Raw genomic sequence first — 23,252 nt, 5'->3', positions numbered from 1 at the left:
CCAGATATATCACATCAGGAGCACACCATGTTGTATCCAGCAGAGCTAGGAAATATTCCTTTGTCACTTCAGCATGTGAGATATTGGCAATGGCCTTTTTTCTTACCTTTCTTCTTTCCTGTTGGATGCCAAATGAGTGACAGTCTGTTTTTAACATTTGCCCAGAAGCCTGTGATGAAAGCTGAACTTTCCATATTTTTCTAGGGATACTGGGACTGCAGGAGGGGAAGAAAAATGGTTTTCCATCACTGGGAACATTCTCTTTCTCTCTATTTCTTTCTGTCTGTCTCCCTTTCCCTTCCTGTCTTCTCTTTCTTTGTGAGCTAGTGTTTAGGATGTTTGCTAAAGATGCTATTGCTTATATGTTTCATTTCTCTCTATTTTTACTCCAAGAAAAGCATGTTGAATGTATTCAATGTTGAATATTTCAATTAATATGCATTTCTTTTTATCTTTCTCCAACCCTCCAGCTGCCCATTGAAAAACAGAAGAAAAAGAAACCTTTGTAGCAATCATAATCAAGCAATATAAATTCCCACATTGATCACATCCAAAAATGTGTGTATCATTCTACATATGAAGTCCATAACATTGGTATCAGACAGTGACCAGCATTCTTCATTACCGTTCTTCAGGAATCATAGTTCCATTGATCAGAATTCTTAAGTCTTTAAAAGATGTTCATTTTACCATGTTGCTGCTAAATTCTTTTCTTAGTTCTGTTTACCCCACCTTTCATCAGTTCATACAAATCTCTCCAGGTGTCTATGATATTGACCCCTTTTTATTACAGCATGATAGTTTTCCATTACATTCATTTATATAAATAACATGCCACATTTGATAAATGGTCAAAGGCTATGAAATGGCAGAAGAAATCTTAGCTGACGCTAATCGTATGAAGAAAAAAGTGCTCCAAAGTACTAGTAAATTGAGAAATGCAAAAGTAAGCAATTTTTGATGTTCCACTTGATCTAGACTGTTGAAGTCTAAAAAAAAAATAGCATTGGAGAACCTGTGAGAAAATAGAGGTATTAGCATGTAGTGAGAAGAGATGTGACTTGGTACAGCCATTCTGGAAAAAACAATTTGGAACTCAAGAAGTTACAAAGGTGTAAATTTCCATTGACCCAAAAATGTGTCTACTATGCCTTTACTCAAACAAAAAAGAAATGGTTTTTCTTGGCAGCTGAGTAGAAAATGAAATGGAATGATGAGAAAACTTGAGATACAAGATCAGCCAGAAGTTCCTTATTATAGTTTCAGCATGAAGCAATGAAGGCCTTCACCAGGGTGGCATCTATGTGGGTGGAAAGGGGGAGGTGATATATGCAAGAGATGTCACAAAGGTGAAGTCCAAAGGATTTGACAGTTGTACTTCAAGAGTACTAGAAATGTTAGAGAGAAGAGTTTTTGAGGGGAAATAATAAGTTGAGTTTTGAAAATGTTGAATTTAAGATAACTATCTGACATCTAATTTGTGATATTCAGTATGAGAGAAAGAAGGAACAATCATGTATTAATCATCTCTGATGTGCCAGATATTGTGCTAAGCACTTTACATATATTATCTCATTTTATCCTCACAACCCTGAGGGTTAAGTCCTATTATTATCCCCATTTTATAACTGAGAAAGCGAGGGTAGACAAAGATTAAGTCACATGCCCAGAATCATACAGGTAGTAAATATCAGAAGTCAGATTTGAAGTCAGGTATTCCTGACCTCAGGCCTAAGGCTTTATGTACTACAATATCTAACTGGTTAGGCAGTCGAAGATGCTAGACTGGAGGGTTAGGAGAGAGCTTAGACCTGGGTAAACCAATTGAATAGAGATGACAATAGAATCCATGGGAACTGATGACATCATCGATAGAAATAGTATAAAAGTAGAACAAAGGAAGGACGAAGGCAGAGTATTGAGGGGCTGCTCATAGTTAGCATGTATGATCTAGAGGAAGATCCATCAAAGGATACTAAGAAATATCAGGAAGAAAGGAAGGAAGGGGGAGGGGGAGAGAAAGAGAAAGAGAGAGAAAGAGAAAGAGAGAGAGAGAGAGACAGACAGACAGACAGACAGACAGAGAGAGAGACACACACAGAGAGAGAGAGAGAGAGAGAGAGAGAGAGAGAGAGAGAGAGAGAGAGAGAGAAAGAGAGAGAGAGAGAGAAGTATCTAGTGAAAAAGTGTCAAAACCAAAGGGAGGTCAAAAGGGATGAAGATTATTAAAAAGAAAAACTTCTAGATTTGGCAATTTAAGTGATCATTGGTAACTTTGGAAGGGGTAATTTTAGTTGAATTATGAAGCTAGAACCCAGATTCCAGAGAGTTTATAATAGAGTCACATTAGAGGAACTAGAGGCACCAATTGTAAATTGATTTCTCAGGAAATTTAGGCAAGAAGAGGTGGGGCAGGGGTGCTACACTAAGATTGATTATTCCTGGTCAGGGGGTCTATATTTTCTGTGTTTCAGGTTGTTGCATAGAAATTAAGAAAAAAAACAAAACACTCTCAGATGATATGTCTTTACCAACTCTTCTTGAGTTGAGTGATATGACCAAGACAAAATACTAAGGCCATGCTTTCACATTTGGAACCAGGCTATCATTTCAGGCTTATTTTACATTTTGAATTTCTCTCCTTCAAGCACCCAATGTGTGAAACTGATCTACTTACTGTTCTTTCTGTAAGAAATTCCATTTCTTAACCCAAAGCTTCTACACAGGCTGTTGTTCAGAACCAAAGGGTTCCCTTTTTTTTTGCCTCTGTCTCTTAGAAGTTCTAGCAGCTCAGGTGCCATCTGTTACAAGACATCATTCATTTTCTTCTTAGTAGTTTATTCATGTATATGTATGTGTATGTATGTTTCAAGAACTTATGCTCGTGTTCTATCCTTTTTTTTGGTCACAAATACCATTTCTTTTTGAAAGAATATTTTTTCTTTTATATGCTTTTTGTTTTGTAAATGTTACAGAGACGCATCTTCCTTCTTAAAATAAAAAGTCTGAGCCTTTACTTTAAAGGGGCTTTTGTACTTTTCATTCAGCAACCAAACAAGGGTGTATTTCAAATAAGCATTTTATGTCATATGCAATTGCCAGTTCAACAGACTACGATTACCTCCCACAAAACTGTCATTTATTTTGTCTCTCTGAAGCTGACTGAACAATAAATAAGAACTGCTAGTTCAATTGTCCAGCCTATAAAACCAAGCAACATGTATTTCAAAATATTCATGACATTAAAACAAATTTCTCAGAAAAACACATCACAAGATTAAACTTTTGAAACATTATTTCCACATAAAAATAGTACAATATTGTTCTTAAAATTAATGAAATACCAAGTTAGTTATATATAGTATACATGAATGAGGCAAAACATCTTAGTCTTTCTAATGGCAAGAAGATTGGTACTAGAATGCAATTCATTCAAGATCCTAGACTCATGAAGTACTCAGTGACAAAATGTTCATATCCCCTCACTTGACCGTTAGTGAACAGGTTTCACTCAAGTCTCCGAAGGGGGATCTTGTGTTTCCTTCAATGGGTAGAGTATTAAACATTTTTTTCTGATTTTTTTTCTTCTGGGAGCCATTTAATAAAATCCTATAAACAAAAAAAGACCAACCCTCCCTAATCCATCCCTGCATATTCCCCTCAAATCCTAATGCATGCTCTATGATACTGGAATCAAACATTCACTGGCAAAGGCTCAGGACAATTAAGGCTTCAGGTAAGGAGGACACAATGAGAGGCAGTACATAAATTGTACTGCATTAGAATTTGTCCCAGGACCTGCATGGGGGCATGGAGGAAACAACACAGTTGCAGTTTACGTAGAAGACTCTTTGTGTATCTCCCCTTTCAGGGAAGCCATATCTAATGTGGTAAGCTGACTGAATAGGACTGGTGGTCTCCTACAAAAATTAGTGGTAATACAGTGAGTAAGGGACATCCAGTGAAGGTAGTCCTAGCTCTAAGAAGGTCCCTTGCTATCACATCAGAATCCCAAAGTTCTCCAGGATGGATAGGTTAGCAATGATATTACATTTCCATTTCTACTTATGGGGGGGGAGAAATCTCTGGTGTATTCTGGAAGGAGCGCATAACAAGGGAGGCTATGCACTGGAGTAAACAGTCTTTGAATCTTTTAGAACCAACCAGTGTCACACTGGGTTCTAGGACAACCAATCAGAATAGCCCTTTATCCAACAATGACTGACATAGTTTCCACATTTCTACCTAGATATCGGTGTCCACCTAGATACAAGGGACACATGAGAAACAAAATTCTTCAAAGAAGAAACTGGTACAAAAGTCAAGTTGAGTCAAGTTCTGAGACAGTTGCTAAACTAGATATGAAATAATACAAGGTTAATATAAAACTTTAAGCATGCAAGCTAAAAAAAATTCCATAGCATTGAACTCTATTAGGGCAGTATGGTAATAACCTTTTCTTTTTTTTTCTGAGATTAACATGTAGCTTTAATGCAGCAGCATTTAGCAGCTTGAGAAATGGAAAAGAATAGCACTTTTTTGTGAATGGGAGAAACTGAGGAGCTCATCTGTTGGACAGGAATTTGCACATTCATGAACCAGACAACTGGAGTGTAAGATAACTAAACGTTGTTGCTTCTTGTTGAGCTGCTGTGCAAAGTGCTGCTGGTCATCCATGATAAAGTTGTCTAATACTGAAGTACTAGGCCTCACCTCACACTAGGAAAGGAAATGGTGAACCAGGAAGAGCCACTGTTTGTAAAAACAAAACACAACAAAACAAAAATCACGTGTATTAAGCAATATGGAGTCTATGGGATAAGTCCTGAAAACTTCCTGGTCATGTAAGAACCTTGTTTTCTTTGACTTGTACCAGTACACTAGGACTGACAGGACAATCAAGGCTAGACTAAGATGTTTTGGTGATTGAGGACTAGACCACCTGCTCAGGTTGGCAACTGTCTGGTAAGTTATTCTAAGAGAGGTAAATCTTGACATGATTGCTATTGAGATGTCAGAGACATTGTAGCTAAGCAAATTATTGCAAAGAGAAGACTGCATGTCTTAAATAAAAAGAGGTTATAAAAGACAATCTGCTTTTGTAGTTTTCTACATGGAATATTCGCAAATAAGTTTTTGGGGTGTGCGTGCAGGGCTAAGGGTGAGGATATGATGATTTGATGGAGTTTGAGACAAAAGATTCCTCCAGAATATTTAATCATCTTGTAGTAGGCTTTAAAAAATACTAAATGGGGGAGGGCATAGCGTAGATGGAGAAGAAAAGCAGCAACTTGTTTGAGCTCTTCCCCAAACCACTCCAAACTCCTTTAAATAGTGACAAAAAAACAATCCTGGGAGCAGTATAACCCACAAACAACTGGATGAAATAATTTTCAGACAAAGACAACTTAGAAGGTCAGCAGGAAAGGTCTGTTGCACATGGGTAATAGTGGAACATAGTTCAGTGTAAGCCATGCCAGCACAGACCCAGACCCAGCAAACCAGGAGCAGGTCACAGGAGCCACTGAATTAGGAGAGGCAGCAGTTAATTCTGGAAGACTGAGACCACAGACAGTAAGGGCATTAAACAACTGCTCAGAAGGAGATTACAGGAGTCTCTTTGCTAGCACTGAGGCAAGACTCTGTTGATTCACCCATACTAGGATTTGGATTTCAGTCCTGGGTGGTAGTCCCAGGGCAAGGAGGAGTACAAGCACAGCAGAGCTTGTATTCATGGAGCAGGGACCCTCATCACAGTTCCAGGGCAGAAAAGAGTACTTGTGATCACTTACAGATCAGAGTAAAGGCCAAGAGAGTAGTAAACACATCTCTCCTTATATCATAACACCTTGGAAGAACTTAAAACTTACAGGGTTCCTAAAAGTATCTCTGAAAACAGCTTAACAAAACCCCTGAAATTTGGGACAGAGTGCCCTCCACCCTGGAAGCATAACCCTACTTTAACAAAGAGTTGAAAGTCAAGAAATAGGCTGGGAAGATGATCAACACAAAATACTTCTGACCAAAGAAAGTTAATGTTGTGACAAGGGAGATAAAAACATACACTCAGAAAAGAACAGAGTCAAAGTTCTAACACCCAAAGGCTCCAAGAAAAAAATGAATTGGTTTCAGGCTATGGAAGACTTCAGAAAGGATTCTGAAAGTCATGCAAGAGAGGTGGAGGAATAATTGGGAAAAAAAAATTATAGTGATGTAAGAAATTTATGAGAAACTAATCAACAGCTTATAAAGTAGACAAAAAATACTAAAGAAAATAACGTATTAAAAAACAGACTAAGCCAAATGGTAAAAGAGGTACAAAAAGTTAATGAAGAGAAGAATGCCTTGGAAAGCAGAACTGGCCAAATGGAAGAAGAGGTACAAAAATTTATTGAAGGAAAAAAAAAACTTAAAAAGTAGAATTGGTAAAATGGAAGAAGAGGTATAAAAAACTCAATGAAGAAAATAATTCCTTAAAAATTAGACTGGAGCAAATGGAAGCTAATGACTATATAAGAAATCAGAAAACAATAAAACAAAACAAAAAGAATGGAAAAAAGGAAGACAATGAGAAATATCTCTTTGGAAAAACAATTGACCTGTAAAATAGATCTAGGAGAAATAATTTAAAAAAATATTGGACTATCTGAAAGTCATAATAGAAAAAGGACCTAGACATCATCTTTCAAGAAATCATCAAAGAAAACTTCCCTGATATTCTGAAACCAGAGAGTAAAATGGAAATGGAAAGTATCTACCAATAACTTCCTGAAAGAGATACTCAAATAAAAACTCCCAGGAATATCTTGGTAAATTCCAGACCTCTATGATCAAGAAGAAGATATTGCAAGCAACCAGAAAGAAATAATTCAGGTATCATGGAGCCACAAGATTTAGCAGTTATCAGGATAACATAAGATTTAGCAGTTATCAGGATAACACAAGATTGAGCAGTTTCTATATTAGAGGATGTGAGGGATTGGAATATGATATTCCAGAGGACAAAGGAGCTATGATTACAATCAAGAATCATCTACTCAGCAAAAGTGAGTATAATCCTTCAGGGGGAAAAAATGGACATTCAATGAAATAAGTGACTTTTAAGCATTCTTGATGGAAAAACCAGAGCTGAACAGAACATTTGACTGTCAAATACAAAAATCAAGAGAAACATAGGTAATCAGGAAAGGAAAATCACAAGGGATTTAATGAGGGACACAAGGGACTTGATAAGGTTAAACTCTTTACATTTCTACATGGGAAGATAGTACTTATAACTCATAAGATCTTTCTCATTATTAGGACAGGAGATATAGACAGAAGCCACATATGTGAGCTGAATATGAAGGGATGATATCTAAAAAATCAAATTAAAGATTGAGAGAGGATTACATTGGGAGAGAGAGAAAGGGAGAGTTAGAATGGGGTACATTATGTCACATAAAAGAGTCAAGAAAAAAACTTTCAGTGGAGATGGGGGGTGGGTATAGTGCCAATGTGATATTCACAGAACCTACAGTGGCTATGAATGTGCCAGCACAGTTTTTAATTGCAAAATATAACAGACTGTCCACATGGAAATGAAAATATTTATTCAAACACGAGAAAACCAAATCAATTACAGCAACAAAGAAATCCACCATAGTAACCAAGAAGTCCATACACATTATCAGGCCTTCCAACAAACATTTTCCCCTAAGCAAAATGTCCTTCTCTTATTCACAGACTGCTGCCTGCTCTTTCTCTGTCCTTTCCAGCTCTGACTAGTATGATCAAATTCCTCTCAGCTTTGCTCCAGGTCTGCCTCCTTCTGTTCCACCTTACCTGCTCCACCCCTTCTTGTGCTACCCACTCAGCAAGCTCCTCCCACCATAGGCTTCATGTGACCCAAACTTATATGACTTAGGCTTCTGTGTAACTTAAACAAGTCACATAAGCCTATTAATGGCAGTATCAATGCGTTTTGACTTCCTGGCCTGCTATGGGTGATTTGGTTTTCTTGTTTTGGAATTTGGCTTTCAGGTGTCAGAATGGATGTTTTCTTCTGCCTTCTATATGGAGAGTCTGTTATACTTTGTGATTGAGAACTATGCTGGCATGCTCATAGTCACAACCAGTGCTGTGAATATTGCCTTGGCTATATATTTGGCATCATGAAATGGATCGCAGGGTATAAAAATCTCTATTTGGAGGCAGAAAAGATTTAGAGAAAGAAATGAATATCCCAGGATGAAAGGATTTACTGAATTTCTCTCTAGCAAGGTAATGGGCTGAAAGCATGGTACCCTGTGAAAACTGGAAAGCGAGGTTCCAGGATGGGTATCCTAAAGACTTGGAAAGGTGTTTGCAAGGAATACCAATAAGACCAGGGAAGAAACTGGCAAGGGTATCTAGGAGAGGCTGGATGTTATTAACAGGTTACCGAATTATGTGTGAAAGCAGAGATGAACTGCTGAAGGAAAACAATTCAGATGAAAAAAGAGTTAGCTAGTTGGCATGAGAATTCTCAGTGGTTGGGCTCTTCTTTAAAAGAGCAGCCTGGGGGGTTTTCAGGCGGAAGAAGTGGAAGGCTGGCAGAATATGTGCGTGAATAACTTTTGTGCAGACCCAGCTGGGACAATAACTGCCCAGATAGCTTGTGGGTGGAAAATGTAACTAAATCAGAGTTGGAAAATGAAACAATGTTTCAGGGAGAGACTTGTAAGGCCCATGCTCAATCCATGCTAAAGTGAAAACAAGAGAACAAAGCAGAGAACACAGTGTTTGGGGAGATAATGGAAGATTTTGCTTGGCAGGAGTTCACAAATACTTTCAGTCAGTTCACACAAAGGATGGGAGTATTGTTAATATCTTGATGGGGAGAATCAGTGACAAAGGAGTTGAAAGACCACCAATAGACGGTGTGGACTGCATGAAATTTATATGTAACAGTCAGAATCCTTTTGTACAACAAACCTTTAGAGATTACAATATGCAAGGAGGTAACAATACGACTAATTTGCTAGCTTTGGCTGCAGAAGTCTGTGGTAGGCAGTATTCTAGAGTCAGTCAGTCAGGAGATAGACCCTGGTATTCACTTAGGGACTGTATTAGAAAGTTAAAGGGGGAGGTAATGAAGACTACCATAATGATTGGAAACATAGATGCATGCTATGATGTCCTCTTAGCAGTTTCCCATGGGAATATGGTAGTGAAGATGGCTCCTCTTGCTTACAAACACCTTGTTTTGACTCTAATAATTGGGGAAATGGGGAATCCTCTTTCAGAGGTGCTAGACAAGATTTCACAGTTAAGTGACTTAGGAGACTGGGGAAAAGATAAATTTCCTTGAGAGAGAGCAGTAAATAGACAGCAGATTCAAAGTCAGAATAGATTGACAAGAAAAGAATTGTTTACTGCTCTACTGAGAGCAGTGGTAGATTTTGGAAGCATAGATAGAATGAACTATAAGAATGTTTTGAGAAAAAAGGCTTGATAGTAGACAGAATGGAGAATAAAAAACTGCCCCTACAGATCCTCCTGAAACATCGTATCTAAGTTTGTCACACCTTCAGGAAGAGTAGGAAATTGGCTGAGCTCCAGCCAGATTAAAGAAGTACATAGATAGGATAACAAACCCCATATCAATTTGACCATATATTGGAAAAGTGGATCAAATACTGTACCTAGGGCATTAATGGACACTGATAAGTTTAAACATGGAATTCCTATTGCCATCACAGGACTGGGAGGGGCTGAAATATCAGCCAGAGAAGTCAAACTAATGATAAAAATTTGGACAATTACCTAAGAATACACTATGGTAATTGTAGGCATTCCTGAATACATCGTTGAAAAAGATATATTGAGAGATATGATGTTAAATTTCCCTGAGGGAGATACAAATTTACTGAGAGGAATATGGAAATTAATATGGTTTTAGTGGGTAAAATAAAATTGGACCCAATCACTTTACCTGAACTTTCTAAAGAAATTTCTTTAAAGCAGTATCATGTGCCAGGTGAGCAAGATGAAATTACCAATACTATAAAGGAATATGTTAAGGTAGGACGGTTAGTCCCTATGACCACTTGATGGAATAGTCCTGTGGTCTTGTCTGGCCAGTCAGATGGGACACGGAGGATAACAGTGGATTATAGATAACTGAACAAGGTGACTCCTCCCTTGCATACTGCTGTTCCAGATACTGTTACCTTAATAGAGAGGATCCAGAAATATTATGGGAATTGGTATGCAGTTATTGATTTAGCTGGTGGTTTCTTTACTATCCCAATAGATCTGAAACAATGGGACCAATTTGCTTTCACTTGGCAGTGTCGACAATGTAATTTTACATGCTCGCCACAAAGATATCTGCATAGCCCTACTATTTGTCATAGGATTGTGGCTGAATGTTAGATGAACTGGAGTTATCTGGTGTACAGGTTATCCACTAAATAAATGATGATATGATACAGGAAAAAATGTAAAATAAGTGGAGAAGAGTCTGACAATTTTAAGTGAGCATATGAAAAGCAAAGGGTGGGAAATTAACCCTTCAAAGATTCAAGGGCCAGCTTAAACAGTAAACTTTTTGGGAATACAGTTGAATAAAAGGCTGTGAGAGATCTCTTGCAAGCCTGATAAGATTCAGGATTTTACTATTCCCACCAGTAAGAGGCCCAAAAGTATATAGGATTATTTGCATATTGGCAACATCACATACATCTAGGACAAATTTTGAAACCCTCATAAAAAATTACAAGGAAAAAAATACGAATTTGATTGGGGATTTGAACAGAGTAAAGCTTTGGAAGAAACAAAGGCTGCTACACAATTGGCCCTAGATTTATGGACTATGCAAAGTGGCCCTTTGGAATTAGAAGTAACTATGCAGGATGAACAAGCAAGCTGGAGTTGATGGCAAAAACAGCAAAGCTGAAATGTTCCCTTAGGATTTTGGTCTGGGAAACTCCCTTCATCTAGAATTCAGTATATTCCTTTTGAAAACCAGTTGTTAGCTGCATACTGAGCTCTGGTAGAGACTGAACAACTGACTTTGGGCCATGAGGTAGTTAGTATTAAGGCCTAGAATCCCAATTATGACCTGGGTAATGAGTACCCCAGCTTCTCAGAGAATTGGACATGTTCAAGAGGCTAGCATGATTAAATGGAAATGTTATATTCAAAATAGAACTAAAGCAGGTAGAAGTGGAGTTTCTACTTTATACAAATCTATAACAAACACAGATACTGAGGGAAATGATACACTTCTAAACCAAAGCAACAGCTGGTACAGTTCTTGGTAAAATGAAATGAGAAATTATGATGGATTAAGTGAAGAACAAAAGATATATGCATGGTTTATTGATGGGACAGCAAAATATTTGGGCCATAAAAGACATTGGAAAGCATTAATCTATAACACATGTACTAGGCTGACTTTGGAAAGTACTAGGATAGGTGGAAGTAATCAATATGTTGAACTTATGGCAGTACATCAAGCTATCAAAGAGAACAAGGAGGACAATGTCATATATTCACTGATTCATGGACGATAACTAATAGATGCCCATGTGGAAAAATCAAAATTGGGAAATTCATGGCAAGTCTGGGGCAAAAAATTATGGGAAGATATATGAGACATGTCTTTGGTTAATAATTTGTCAGTTTTCATGTAGATGCTCAGGTGGCCCTCACTATGCCAAAATGTGAATACAATGCACATTCTGATCGACTAGCAAAGGTTGTTACTCAACATATTGTCCCTCCTCTGACCCCCCACTGATAACCTGGTGCTACCAAAATGGGTCCATCAGGTGGCCGGCCATTTAGAGTTCCAGGTTACACAACAGTGGGCACAAGACCAAGGTATTAGTATCTCTCATTCATTGTTAAAACAAGTAGCATAGGAAAGTTATGTATTTCAGTTGAAAAAGCGACTAAGTGTTCCTTGGGTAGTTACTGGAGAGATAGCAAGGGGGAACAGTACCAGCCCAAATCTGGCAAATAGATTATATTGGACACTTACCCCAAGATAAAGGATGCAAATGTATATGTACTTGTGTTGACACCTATTCAGGTGTACTAGTGGCTTGTCCCTATAAGAATGCAACCCAGGAAAAACACCTGTAAAACTCTAGACATCATGTTCATATTATGGAGCCCCAATGCAGATCCGAAGGGACAATGGGCTACATTTCAAAGATAATGAAATAAAGAGACATTGTGTATTATACAATGTAGAATGGATATATCTTATTCCATATTATCCACAAGAGTCTTGGTTAATTGAAAGAATGAATGGATTATTGAAAGAAAAGTTAAGAAAGTGAAGTTCTAATAATTCTGGTGGTAAAGAATTAGAAACTGAAGGGATGCTTATCAGTTGAAGAATGGATGAAAAAATTGTGGCATATGATGATGATGGAACTCTATTGTGGTGTAAGAAATGAGTAGGATACTATCAGAAAAATCTGGAAAGACTTATGCGAGCTGATACAAAGTGACACGTATTGTGTACAAAGTAACAGCAATATTGTAAGATGATCAGCTGTGTATGACTTTGCTATTTTCAGCAATACAATGATCCAAAACAGCTCTGAGGGACTTATGTGGGAAAACGCTCTCCATTCTCAGAGAAAGAACTGATTGTATCTTAATATACACTGAAGCATATTTTTTAACTTCCTTTATTTTTCCTTTTCTGTGGGTTTTCTGTGGTTTGTGTTTGGTATGTTTTTTTTCCACAAAATAACTAATATGGAAATGTTTTGCATTGGCTATACATGAATAACCTATTTTGAATTGCTTGCCTTCTCAATGGGGGTAGGAAAGTTGGTGAGGGAGGAAGGGAGATAATTTGAAATTCAAAGTTTTAAAAGTGAATGTTAAAAATTGGTTTTCATGAAACTGTTGAAAATTAAAATACTAAGTAAAAATTTAAAAATCCTAAATTAAAAACTATCATTACTGATCATCATATGTGTGTATATATATTGAATAGTTTCAAATTATTAAGAAAAAATACACAAAACTAGGAAAATTGAAAGATGGGGGAAAGTTGTCCTTTTCTTTACTCTTCTCCAGCACAACGCTTTGAGGGAAAAAATGTTTTCCTGGTTTTCTTTCATTTTACCAGTTGTCCAGCAAATCAAATCCTGTCTTTAAGATGCCATTACTTGTATTGAGCTGTTTGGGCTTGGACTCTGAGATTAAAGCATCTTCCGTATCCTCCATTTTAGTGCCAAATAAAAACAGCCTCACCATGGACTCAGAGGAAGCCATCATCAAGCAAGCTGATAGAAGATTGGCTAGGCCTGGCCCTTTCCTTCTCAGCATTCAGGTTAGCAGAACAGAAATTTCTCTTGTGAAGAACCACTGTGTCTATCCCCTTTTGCCACCTCCCTGTCCTTTGAGGCTAATTCTTACTGATAATGTCCTGGACGGGGGAGAGAGGGTGGGGAACCTTCTCCCCTTTCACAATGGACTTGATCTGGCTAAGTATCAGTGACTGGAAATCTGATACTTGTCCTTCCACTCAGGAGCACTCTGCCCTCATTTTCCAGAAATAAAATTTCTCCTCCTTTCTGATAGACTCTAGGCCATTCATGCTTGATGTTTTATTTCCCTGAGAGGATTTGGGGGCCTGACCACCCTTGGACACTTTAGACAGTTGCCTTGGTTCATTCTGGGTTGTGCCACTTGGTTCTTGAGTGGACAAAGGAGCAATATGAAAATCCATTGGATTCCTTGTTTCCCATCTTGTCATTATATCCTCATCTCGAAAGTACATGACATTCTGGCCTGTAGATGCCCATAGGTTGGGGTAACAGGAAGGGAGTCTGATCCCCAGAGACCCTGATAGTGTGGCTTAGCAGGCCTAGATGTGGGGTTATACCATGCACTCATAGATGATCTCATCCTGCTGCTTGGGGGGCAGTCACTCCCACTTGGGCGGCTACTTCTTGCAGATCCTGTCTTGAGTGATTTTCCTGACCATGGGGTTCATTGAGTAGAAGTAGGCTTGTCTTTCAGGTATTCTGCTTCTGTCTCAAAGCTATGTTCTTTTAGAATAATTCTTCACTTGGTACAGGGTGATTTGTCCATTGGAAAGAGGTCCTCTTTGAGTTGTCCTCTACTTCAGTCTGGCATTTGCTTTATTATGGTAAAAATTATTTGATCTTACACCTGGATTCAGATACCAAATCAAGGAGAAGTGATGAAAACCTAAAGGATAAGCACATCTCTGAGAAGTACATTTTAGCTTCAAAAAACACAAAAATTCCATAAATAATCTTTCAATATAAATCTTTGTAAAGCCTTAAGTACACACTTACAAAGCAACCTTGAGAAATTTGAGAACTCAACTAGAATGCTCAATAAACATTTTACTGCCACTATATTCCTAGCAAGTAAGGGATGCACTTCTGAGCCTCTTCTCTCATGCTGATCTTTTCATGATCCCTTCCCAATGATTAGCAAAAACGATACATAGCACCTGAATCATGTGGGTTATTTACCAAAAACTTGTCAAACATTCCTTCTACTAAATTAAACACCATCATTTTTTGTTTCTTCCTTATTTCTTTTAAAGTTATTTATAATAGCCTATTTCCTCTGACATTTGGCTGCACTTGAACTAGCAGGATTGCTATTCACATCTAGGACTTTTTCTGTGACTGGGTTGCATTTCCTCTTGTCTACATCTTCTTTAGACACAGAGTCTGATAATCTTTCTGATAGCTTTTGCTATTCAACTCAGGAATTTACAAAGTTGTTCTAAGAGAATTTATTGCCTTTTTTTCTAAATAGGCATCGTGAATTGTTTTGCTCCATAGAATGGTAAGTGTTAAAATCATCCTTTTGTCTCCACTCTAATGCCTATTAAGGGGAAATTATCTTCATTTGAAATACTTGTCAAGATCTGTTTCCCTCCCACCATATTCATTGTTTCCATGCATAGAATTTTATTCTGAGCAAATGCTTCATGCTGTAACAAAATGCCACTTTCATCCCAAGAGCAGCTGGCCCCTTCACAGTCAATCTGGAGACAAATAAGTAAAATATGTCTGGAAGTTTGCATACCATTTCCAACATACAATGCCTGGCCTCAGGTAGAAAACTGAACAGATAGTGGCACAATAATTTAGATTTACAGATTTAAACTTACAACCCTGGGATCATTCATGGAGTATAAAGGATATTGAAATAATTTTAAAAAACCAAAAATAACAAATAAGCCAATCTCAAGTTAAGCACTTAAGGTTTTAAATGAAACAATCTGCATAAAGAATATTATGACTATATAAGGAGCAAGCCATCAATTCCAGAGGGTCTTTGCCCTGTGGCATGCTCTTCAACCAAGTGATTATTTTGCTGTGACAGACTCTGAAGATTTCACATTCTAATTTTCAGGGCATGATTTCTTATTTCAGAAGGCAGCCAATCATGCACTATTCAGAACTGAAATTAAAAAAAAAAAAAAGATTATTTGTATGCTATTTTGTATAAATCAGCATGAACTACAGTACCCTACTCAACATTCTCAGAGGAAAGGCAGCTGATCTAATAAACAGAATGACAGCTTTGGTGTCAGAATGACCAGGATTCAGTCAATCAATTAATGATATACTTATTAAACACCAAGTATGTGCCTGGCTCTGTGTTCAGAATTAATTTCTGTTTGAAAGAAGCTCACATTCAAGTCCTACCTGTGATACACATGCAATTTCTGAACTTGAGGAAATCAATCAACCAACCTGGTTTCGCTCATTTACTGAAATGGTTTATGTGGTTTTGGCTATTGTAAATGCTATAGCTTCTTTGAGCCACAGGTGAGAGCTGAGTGTAGCTGACAGGCTTCCAACCCACTGATGAGTTATGGGAAATATTTACCCTAACCATGTGAAGAATTTCCCCAGTGGAATGGGTAGATAAAAGCAATTTGTTGCAACAGCTATGAAGGCAGCTGAAGGAAGTGCCGTGGGGTGCTTGGTCAGATGTTGAAAATTCCAAGGTCATCCACTGCATCCTGGACCACTGCCAGTCATCCTGACTTTTGTCTTATCCCTGGACCTCAATGACTCTGGAAGAGACACAGTGTGACGGATGACTTTGCCAATCTCTGCTTCACTTAAATCCAAGTCACATGCAAGTATGTTACTAGTTTTCTTCAAAAATGAGAGACTAACAGCAACAAACCCAGTCAACTTTATAAAAACAAAAGTTTTGGAAATGTTATTACCTGCATGGGATATGCACAGCAGAGGGTTCTTTTAGCCAACGAAATCACAGGTAAAAGAAAGGAGGAAAAAATGCATGCAAATATAATTTAGTATCAAAGTGAACCTAGATCAGAAGTTCACTGGTTATTGAGTTACATGAGCATCTATTCTACACTCCTCATAGAATAAATGAGAAAATTTAAGTGCAGAGAAGTCATATTATTTGCTCTATGATCATTGATATTTTTATAGGGTTTTAAAGGTTGTCAAAATTTGTGAGCACTTAGCATGGTGCCTAGGTAAATAGTAGGTGCTTAGTAAATGTTTATTGAATGAAGTTAAAAATGTACAATTTCTGTACTTTATCTCGTATGAGCCTCATGACACTTCTGACGTAGGTGGTGTGGGTATTGTTATTCTCTTCTTACACATGTGGAAACTAGGCTCAGGTAGTTGAAGTGACTTACCCAGGACCATACATCTAGGAAGTATCATAGATACGAAATTTGAATCTGTGCCTACCCTCCTTCCAGTCTGTGATTCCAAGTTCTCTAAAAAGCACATGGAAAGTAATTTGTGGGTAGAGAAATAAGAAATAGTCAATGACATGTAGCACAGGGGTGAATACCAGTGTTAGGAAGATGAAAGTCTATGTTAGAAGGAATGATAATTAGTGATGAAGGAAACATAATTTTCATGTTGTTTATTTTAAGATGCAACAGATATAATAACACTAGATGAGTAGATATCCAGACTGTATGAACAATAAACTAAAATCTATTATCGGAATAGTGAGTTAGAGGAATGTTCAAACAAAATGATGATCCTGGTCTTTACCTTCAGCCCTTTCCTATCCATCAAATAACAAAACTCCTTATTATTTCAGCTTTAGTATACTGGGAAATGGACCTGAGAAGTGAAATGTGGGCAGAATATTATCATTATAGTGATTAAAGTTAACAAACACTTACTTAGTGCTAGTCATGGATAAGATACAGCTCAATTGCTAGAAAAATTGACTATGGCAGGAGGGCCTAGAGCAAAAGAGATACAGGACATTTTATTTTGGTAGAATGGGCAGTCTTATTAGTGTTGAAAGATGGGAGACTGACTAAGGTAAAAGGCTGCCATGACATCTATGTGAACCCTTAAACTCTTCAATCCCTAACTCAGAAGGATCCAGGGAACTAATCCTCACCATTTTCTGACAGTGATCTGGAAGTCTCCCACCCCCCAACAAAAATCAACCCTCTACCTTATGAAATTCCAACAGTTCAATCTAATCCAGTAATCATTTAACGAGGGTTGATAAGATGTAAGCCTATGGTAGACATTGGGGATACAAGGATAAAATGGAAGATATAGAAATATAGTCTTTTTCCTCAAGGAGCTCATGTTCAACAAGAGATTACAACTTGGCTCTCTCCAACCCCAGTGTTATCACATTTAAAGTTATCCCTATTTCAAACTTACATGATTGTATTGGTGCTACCAATACCCTACTAGCCACCCAGATTTGAAACTCAAGTCATTCTTCTTTCCTCACTCTCCCTTACTTCAAATAATCACTTTCCATATTTTGGCAAGGTCACCTTCTACAACAACTATTGAATCTGTCCCATTCTGTTCAAGCAAATAGATTCTAGTCATAATTGCCTTGTAATTGGACTATTGCAAATAATCTCCTAGTTTCTCATAATTAGGGCAGTTAGAAGGAGTATGTGCAAGGTAAATATGATGGAATGATTATCTAAAAAAGTGGTGAGAAAGAGGACTGCACTGGGAGGAGGGAAAAGGAGATGTAGGATAGGATAAATTGTCTGGCATGAAAGAGCTTTTACAATGGAATGAAAAATAGGGAGGAGGGGGAGAGCACTTGAACATTACTCTCACTGGAATTGGCTCATAGAGGGAATATGATACATCCTCAGTTGGGTACAGAAATCTATCTTAGCCTACAGAAAAGTAGAAAGAGATAAAAGAAGGAAGGGTTTATTGAAGGAGACAATAGAAACAAAACAATTTTGAGGACGGATAGGGTAAAAGGAGAGAGAAGAATAAATGGGGGATATAGGATGGAGGGAAATACTCAGTAATCATACCTATGAAAAAAATTGCAGCAAGTTTCTCTGTCAAAGGCCTCATTTTTCAGATAGAGAACTGAGTCAAATTTTTAAGAATTCTAGTCACTGCATAGTTGATAAATAATCAAAATCTACAGATAGTTTTTAGAAGAAATAAAAGCTATCTATAGTTATTCAATAAAAGATCTTTAAATCACTATTGATTAAACAAATGCAAATTCAAATAATTCTGAGGGACCATTCCACACCTATTAGATTGACTAATATTACAGAAAAGAAAAATGACAAATGTTGGAGGGGATATGAGAAAAATGAAACACTAATGCACTGCTGTTAGAGTGGGAACTGATTCAATAATTTTGGAGATCAGTTTGAAACTGAACCCAAAGGGTTATAAAAACATGCATACCATTTGACTCAGCAATACTACTAGGTTTATATCCCGATAGAGATAAAAAAGCAAAAGGAAAAGGACACATAAGTACAAAGATATTTATAGTAGCTCTTTTAATTTATAGTAGCTCTTTTAAGTGGCAAAGAATTGAAATTTTGGGGGTTGCCCATCAGTTATGGTATATGATTGTGATGGAATATTTTTGTTCTTTAAGAAATGATGAGGGGGCACAGCCAAGATGACAGCATAGAAGTAGAGAAGCACTAGAGCTCTCCCATAAAACTCTCAAAAAACTTGATTCTAAACAAATTCTAGAGCAGCAGAAGCCACAAAAGGACAGATTGAAGCTAATTTCCAGAACAAGAAAATCTGGAAGGTTGACAGGATGGATCTAATATACTAGTCTGGAAGTGGAGCACAGTTTGGTATGGGTCATGCTGTGCATGGACAGAGCTGGAGCAAGACTTACATGACTGAATTTCTGGCAGTTACTGCTGTTTCCAGTATTCTCAACACACAAATGCCAAAGACAACCTTAAAGGTCAGTGGGAAGAGTCTCTCATCTGACTGAGAAGGGAGTATGGTTTGACCCTAGCCCCAGTCCTAGCCTTGGCCTCAGCCCTGGCTATGGCCTTGGCCACAGACTAACCCGAATAGCAATGAAGGTCAAAAAAGCCAGTGAGAAGAAGAATGCTTTAAAAAGCAGAATGGGCTAAATGGTAAAAGAGGCCCAAAAGTTCACTGAAGGAAATAATTGCTTTAAAATTAGAATGGAGCAAATGGAAGTTATTGCCTTTATAAGAAACCAAGAAGTTTTAAAACAAAACCTAAAGAATGACAAAATAGGAGACAATGTGAAGTATCTCACTGGAAAAAAACTGACCTAGAAAATAGATCCAAGAGAGATAATTTAAAAATTATTGGACTACCTCAAAGCCATGATCAAATAAAGAGCCTTGACATCACCTTTCAAGAAATTATCAAGGAAAACTGTCCAGATATTCCAGAATCAGAGAGTAAAATAGAAATGGCTCACCTCCTAAAAGAGATTCCAAAAGGAAAACTCCTAGGAATATTGTAGTCAAATTCCAGAGTTCCCAGGTCAAGGAGAAGATACTACAAGCAGCTGGAAAGAAATAATTTGAGTATTGTGGAAACACAATCAGAATAACACAAGATTTAGCAGCTTCTACACTAAGGGATCAGAGGGCTTAGCATATGATATTCCAGAGGTCAAAGAATCACCTACTCAGTAGAACTGGGTATAATACTTCAGGGGAACAAAAAGAACTTCAATGAAATAGAGGACTTCCAAGCATTCTTGTTGAAAAGATTAGAGCCGAATAGAAAATTTGACTTTCAAATGCAAGAATCAAGAAAAGGTAAACTGAAAAAAAAAAAAAAAAGAAAGTATAAGGGACTTATTAAAGTTGATCTGTTTACATTCACACATGGAAAGATGATATTTGTGACTCATGAGACCTTTCTCAGTATTAGGATAGCTAGAGGGAATATATGTATGTATGTGTATGTGTGTGTGTGTATGTATGTATGTATGTATGTGGAGAGAGGGGGGAGAGAGGAGAGAGAGAGAGAGAGAGAGAGAGAGAGAGAGAGAGAGAGAGAGAGAGAGAGAGAGAGAGAAGGCACAGGGTGAACTGATTATGAAGGAATGATATCTAAAAAAAGAAAATTGAATGTTGAGAGGAATGTACTAGGAAAAAGAGAACGGGAGAGGTGAAATGTAGTAAATCATCTCAGATAAAAGAAGAGAGAAAGAACTTTTACAATGAAAAGGAAGATGAGATGGGACAAATGAGCCTCCCTTTCATCAGATTTGGCTTCAAGAAGGAATAACATACACACTCAAATGTGTATGGAAGTTTTTCTTATCTTACAGAAAGAGGATAAGAGTACAGGGATAATAGAAGAGACAGCAGATTGGGAGAAGAGGCAATCAGAAACAAACACTTTGGTAGAGAGACAGGTCAAAGGAGAGAATTGAATAAATGGAGGGTACGATAGGATACAGGGAAATACAGTTATTCTTTGACAATATGACTTTTGACAACAAATTATGGAGGTCTTTCCCATGACCATATATGTATAACCTTTATTTAATTGCTTGCCTTCTCAATGAGGGTGGGTGGGGAGGGGGGTAAGGGAGAGAATGAAGAACTCAAAGCTTTGAAAATGAATGATCAAGATTGATTTTACATGCAGCTAGGAAATAAAATATATAGGCAATGGGGTATAGAAATCTATCTTGCTCTACAGGTAAATAGAAGGGAAGGGGATGGGGGCAGTGACAACAGGGAGTGAAGATTGTAGGAAAGCATAATCAGAATACAAGTTGTCCTAGGGTGGGAGAAGGGGATAGATGGGGAGAAAATTTGAATTTCAAAATTTTGTGGAAGTGAATGTTGAAAACTGAAAATAAATTAAAAAAAAAAAAGAAATGGTGAGCAGGATGCTCTCAGAAAAACCTGGAAAAATTTACATAAACTGATACAAAATGAAATGAATAGAACCAGGAGAACATTGTACACAGTAATTGCAACATTGTACAATGATCAACTGTGACTGACTGATCTATCCTCAGCAATACAGTGGTGCAAGAAATTTTCAAAGGATTTATGATAGAAATAAAATAACAATCTCCAGATAAAGAACTGGTGGAATAAGAAATCAGATTGAAACAGATTTTTTTGCTTTCTTTATTTTTCTTAATTTGTTTGGGCTACGTTTTCTTTCACAACATGATTAATATGGACATGTTTTACATGACTGCACACATGTAAGCTTTATCAAATTGCTTTCTCAATGAGCCATTAGGGGAAATGGGAGGGAGGGAATTTGGAGCTCAACATTTTATAAAAAGAATTGTAAAAGTTGTTTTCACACCTAATTGAGGAAGAATAATAGTAAATTAAAATTAAAAGTGATAATATTGAATTCATTTTAGTCATATTGAATCTGAGATGTCTATTTTAATCCTTTGCCCTGCTGGTACCTTCCCTCTAAGATTACCTTCCATTTATCCTAAATATGTCTTGCATATACTAGGGATTTTTTTTGACATATTGTCTCCATCATGAATTTGCCTTTCTTTTTTATCTAACACTTAGCATAGTGCCTGCCACATAGTAAGTACTTAATAAATGCATATAAACAGCCTGACTCTCCAGTTGGAGACATCTAATGTTCTGTCAGTGACACAAGACCATAGATGAGGAGAGAGACAACTACTCGTTCTCGAAATCTGTATGTCATCTTCATGGAGATGATAATTTAACTTATAAGAGCTGATCAAGTTACTAAGAAAGTACAGAGAGAGAAAAGAGGGTTTCATGTAGGTTGTTGGGGTAGAAAGAGAAATCAGAATCTAGAGACTAAAGAGTGCTCCAAATGTGAACCCCCTAGAGAAGGACAAGAAGGAAAATTACAAAATGAACCAAACAAAATATTCAGCAATTAAGATATTATTTTTTAATCTTAGAGAAAGGCATTTCAGTTGGACAGCAGGGCAGAAAGCCATATGGGAAAACGTTGAAGAGTGAATGATAGATGGAAATGGAGGCAAGGAGTACTGAAAGTATTTTCCAGGAACTTGGATATGAATGAGAGGAGGGACTCAGGATAAAATCTTAAGGTCATGTCACGTTTAAGTGAAAGGTTTGTTTTTTTAAAGTATGGGAGACCTATTAGTACTATACACTTACTGTTCTGGAAATGAACCAATAGAAAGGAAATGACTAAAGATTAGAGAAATAAATGATGATCAAAGGAGTGAGTAATTAAAGGAAAAGGATGGAATGAAAACAAAGGCATAAGTAAAGACATTGTAAAGATAAAGTAAAGATCCTCTTTGTTAGGAGGGTCAACTCTTCTTCATAGATAGGATCAACGAAAAATAAAGTGAGCAATAAAGTTGGGGAGACTTGAGGTATAGATTTGGAGAAAAGAGGAAATTGATGATAGAAAATTTCTATTTTTACCAAAAAGGTAGTAGATAAGGGGAAGGACTGAAAGGGAAAGCTGAGTGGATATTGTTGGAAGTTTGAGAAGAGAAGAGAAAATTCTAATTATCCCTGGGGAGTTCCAGTTGGGGAAGAAGACAAAGGTTTTCTCTGCTCCAGTGCAGTAGTCTGTTGGTAAATGTTTAGCAAGCATTTATACACACATATTGTGTATTGTATATTTTATACATACACACACACGTAAAATATATACACATGACACGTAAAATATATATACATGACATACTTTTCAGTTTAATCTGAATTAACATTTTTCTCCATCATTTTCAATAAAATGTCATTTACTAAACATTTATTAAGTACTTATATATGTCATATATTGTGTAAGGGCTAGGGATACGAAAAGAGGCAAAAGGCACAGTCTGTGGCCTCAGGAAGGTTACAGTCTGATGGGAGAGACAACAAACATGCAAATATATTTTGTCCTTCCTTTCTGAAGAGGGTCAATGACATCATGGTGTTGTTTTGACTGGCATCTGAATTGGATTTAAATGAGGCAGTTGCACAGTCATCAATCTCACTCTCTCTT

General features: G+C 37.2%; 1 pseudogene; it reads right to left on the bottom strand.

Annotated features, from left to right (window-relative positions):
- Positions 1–13,113: 13,113 nt before the first annotated feature.
- Positions 13,114–23,252, bottom strand: part of LOC140502494 (uncharacterized protein C1orf198 pseudogene) — a 138,278-nt pseudogene continuing 128,139 nt past the window's right edge.

This window comes from Notamacropus eugenii, chromosome 4 (genome assembly GCF_028372415.1).
Source record: "Notamacropus eugenii isolate mMacEug1 chromosome 4, mMacEug1.pri_v2, whole genome shotgun sequence".
NCBI classification, from domain to species: Eukaryota; Metazoa; Chordata; class Mammalia; order Diprotodontia; family Macropodidae; genus Notamacropus; species Notamacropus eugenii.
This window is presented reverse-complemented; position numbering and strand designations above follow the sequence as displayed.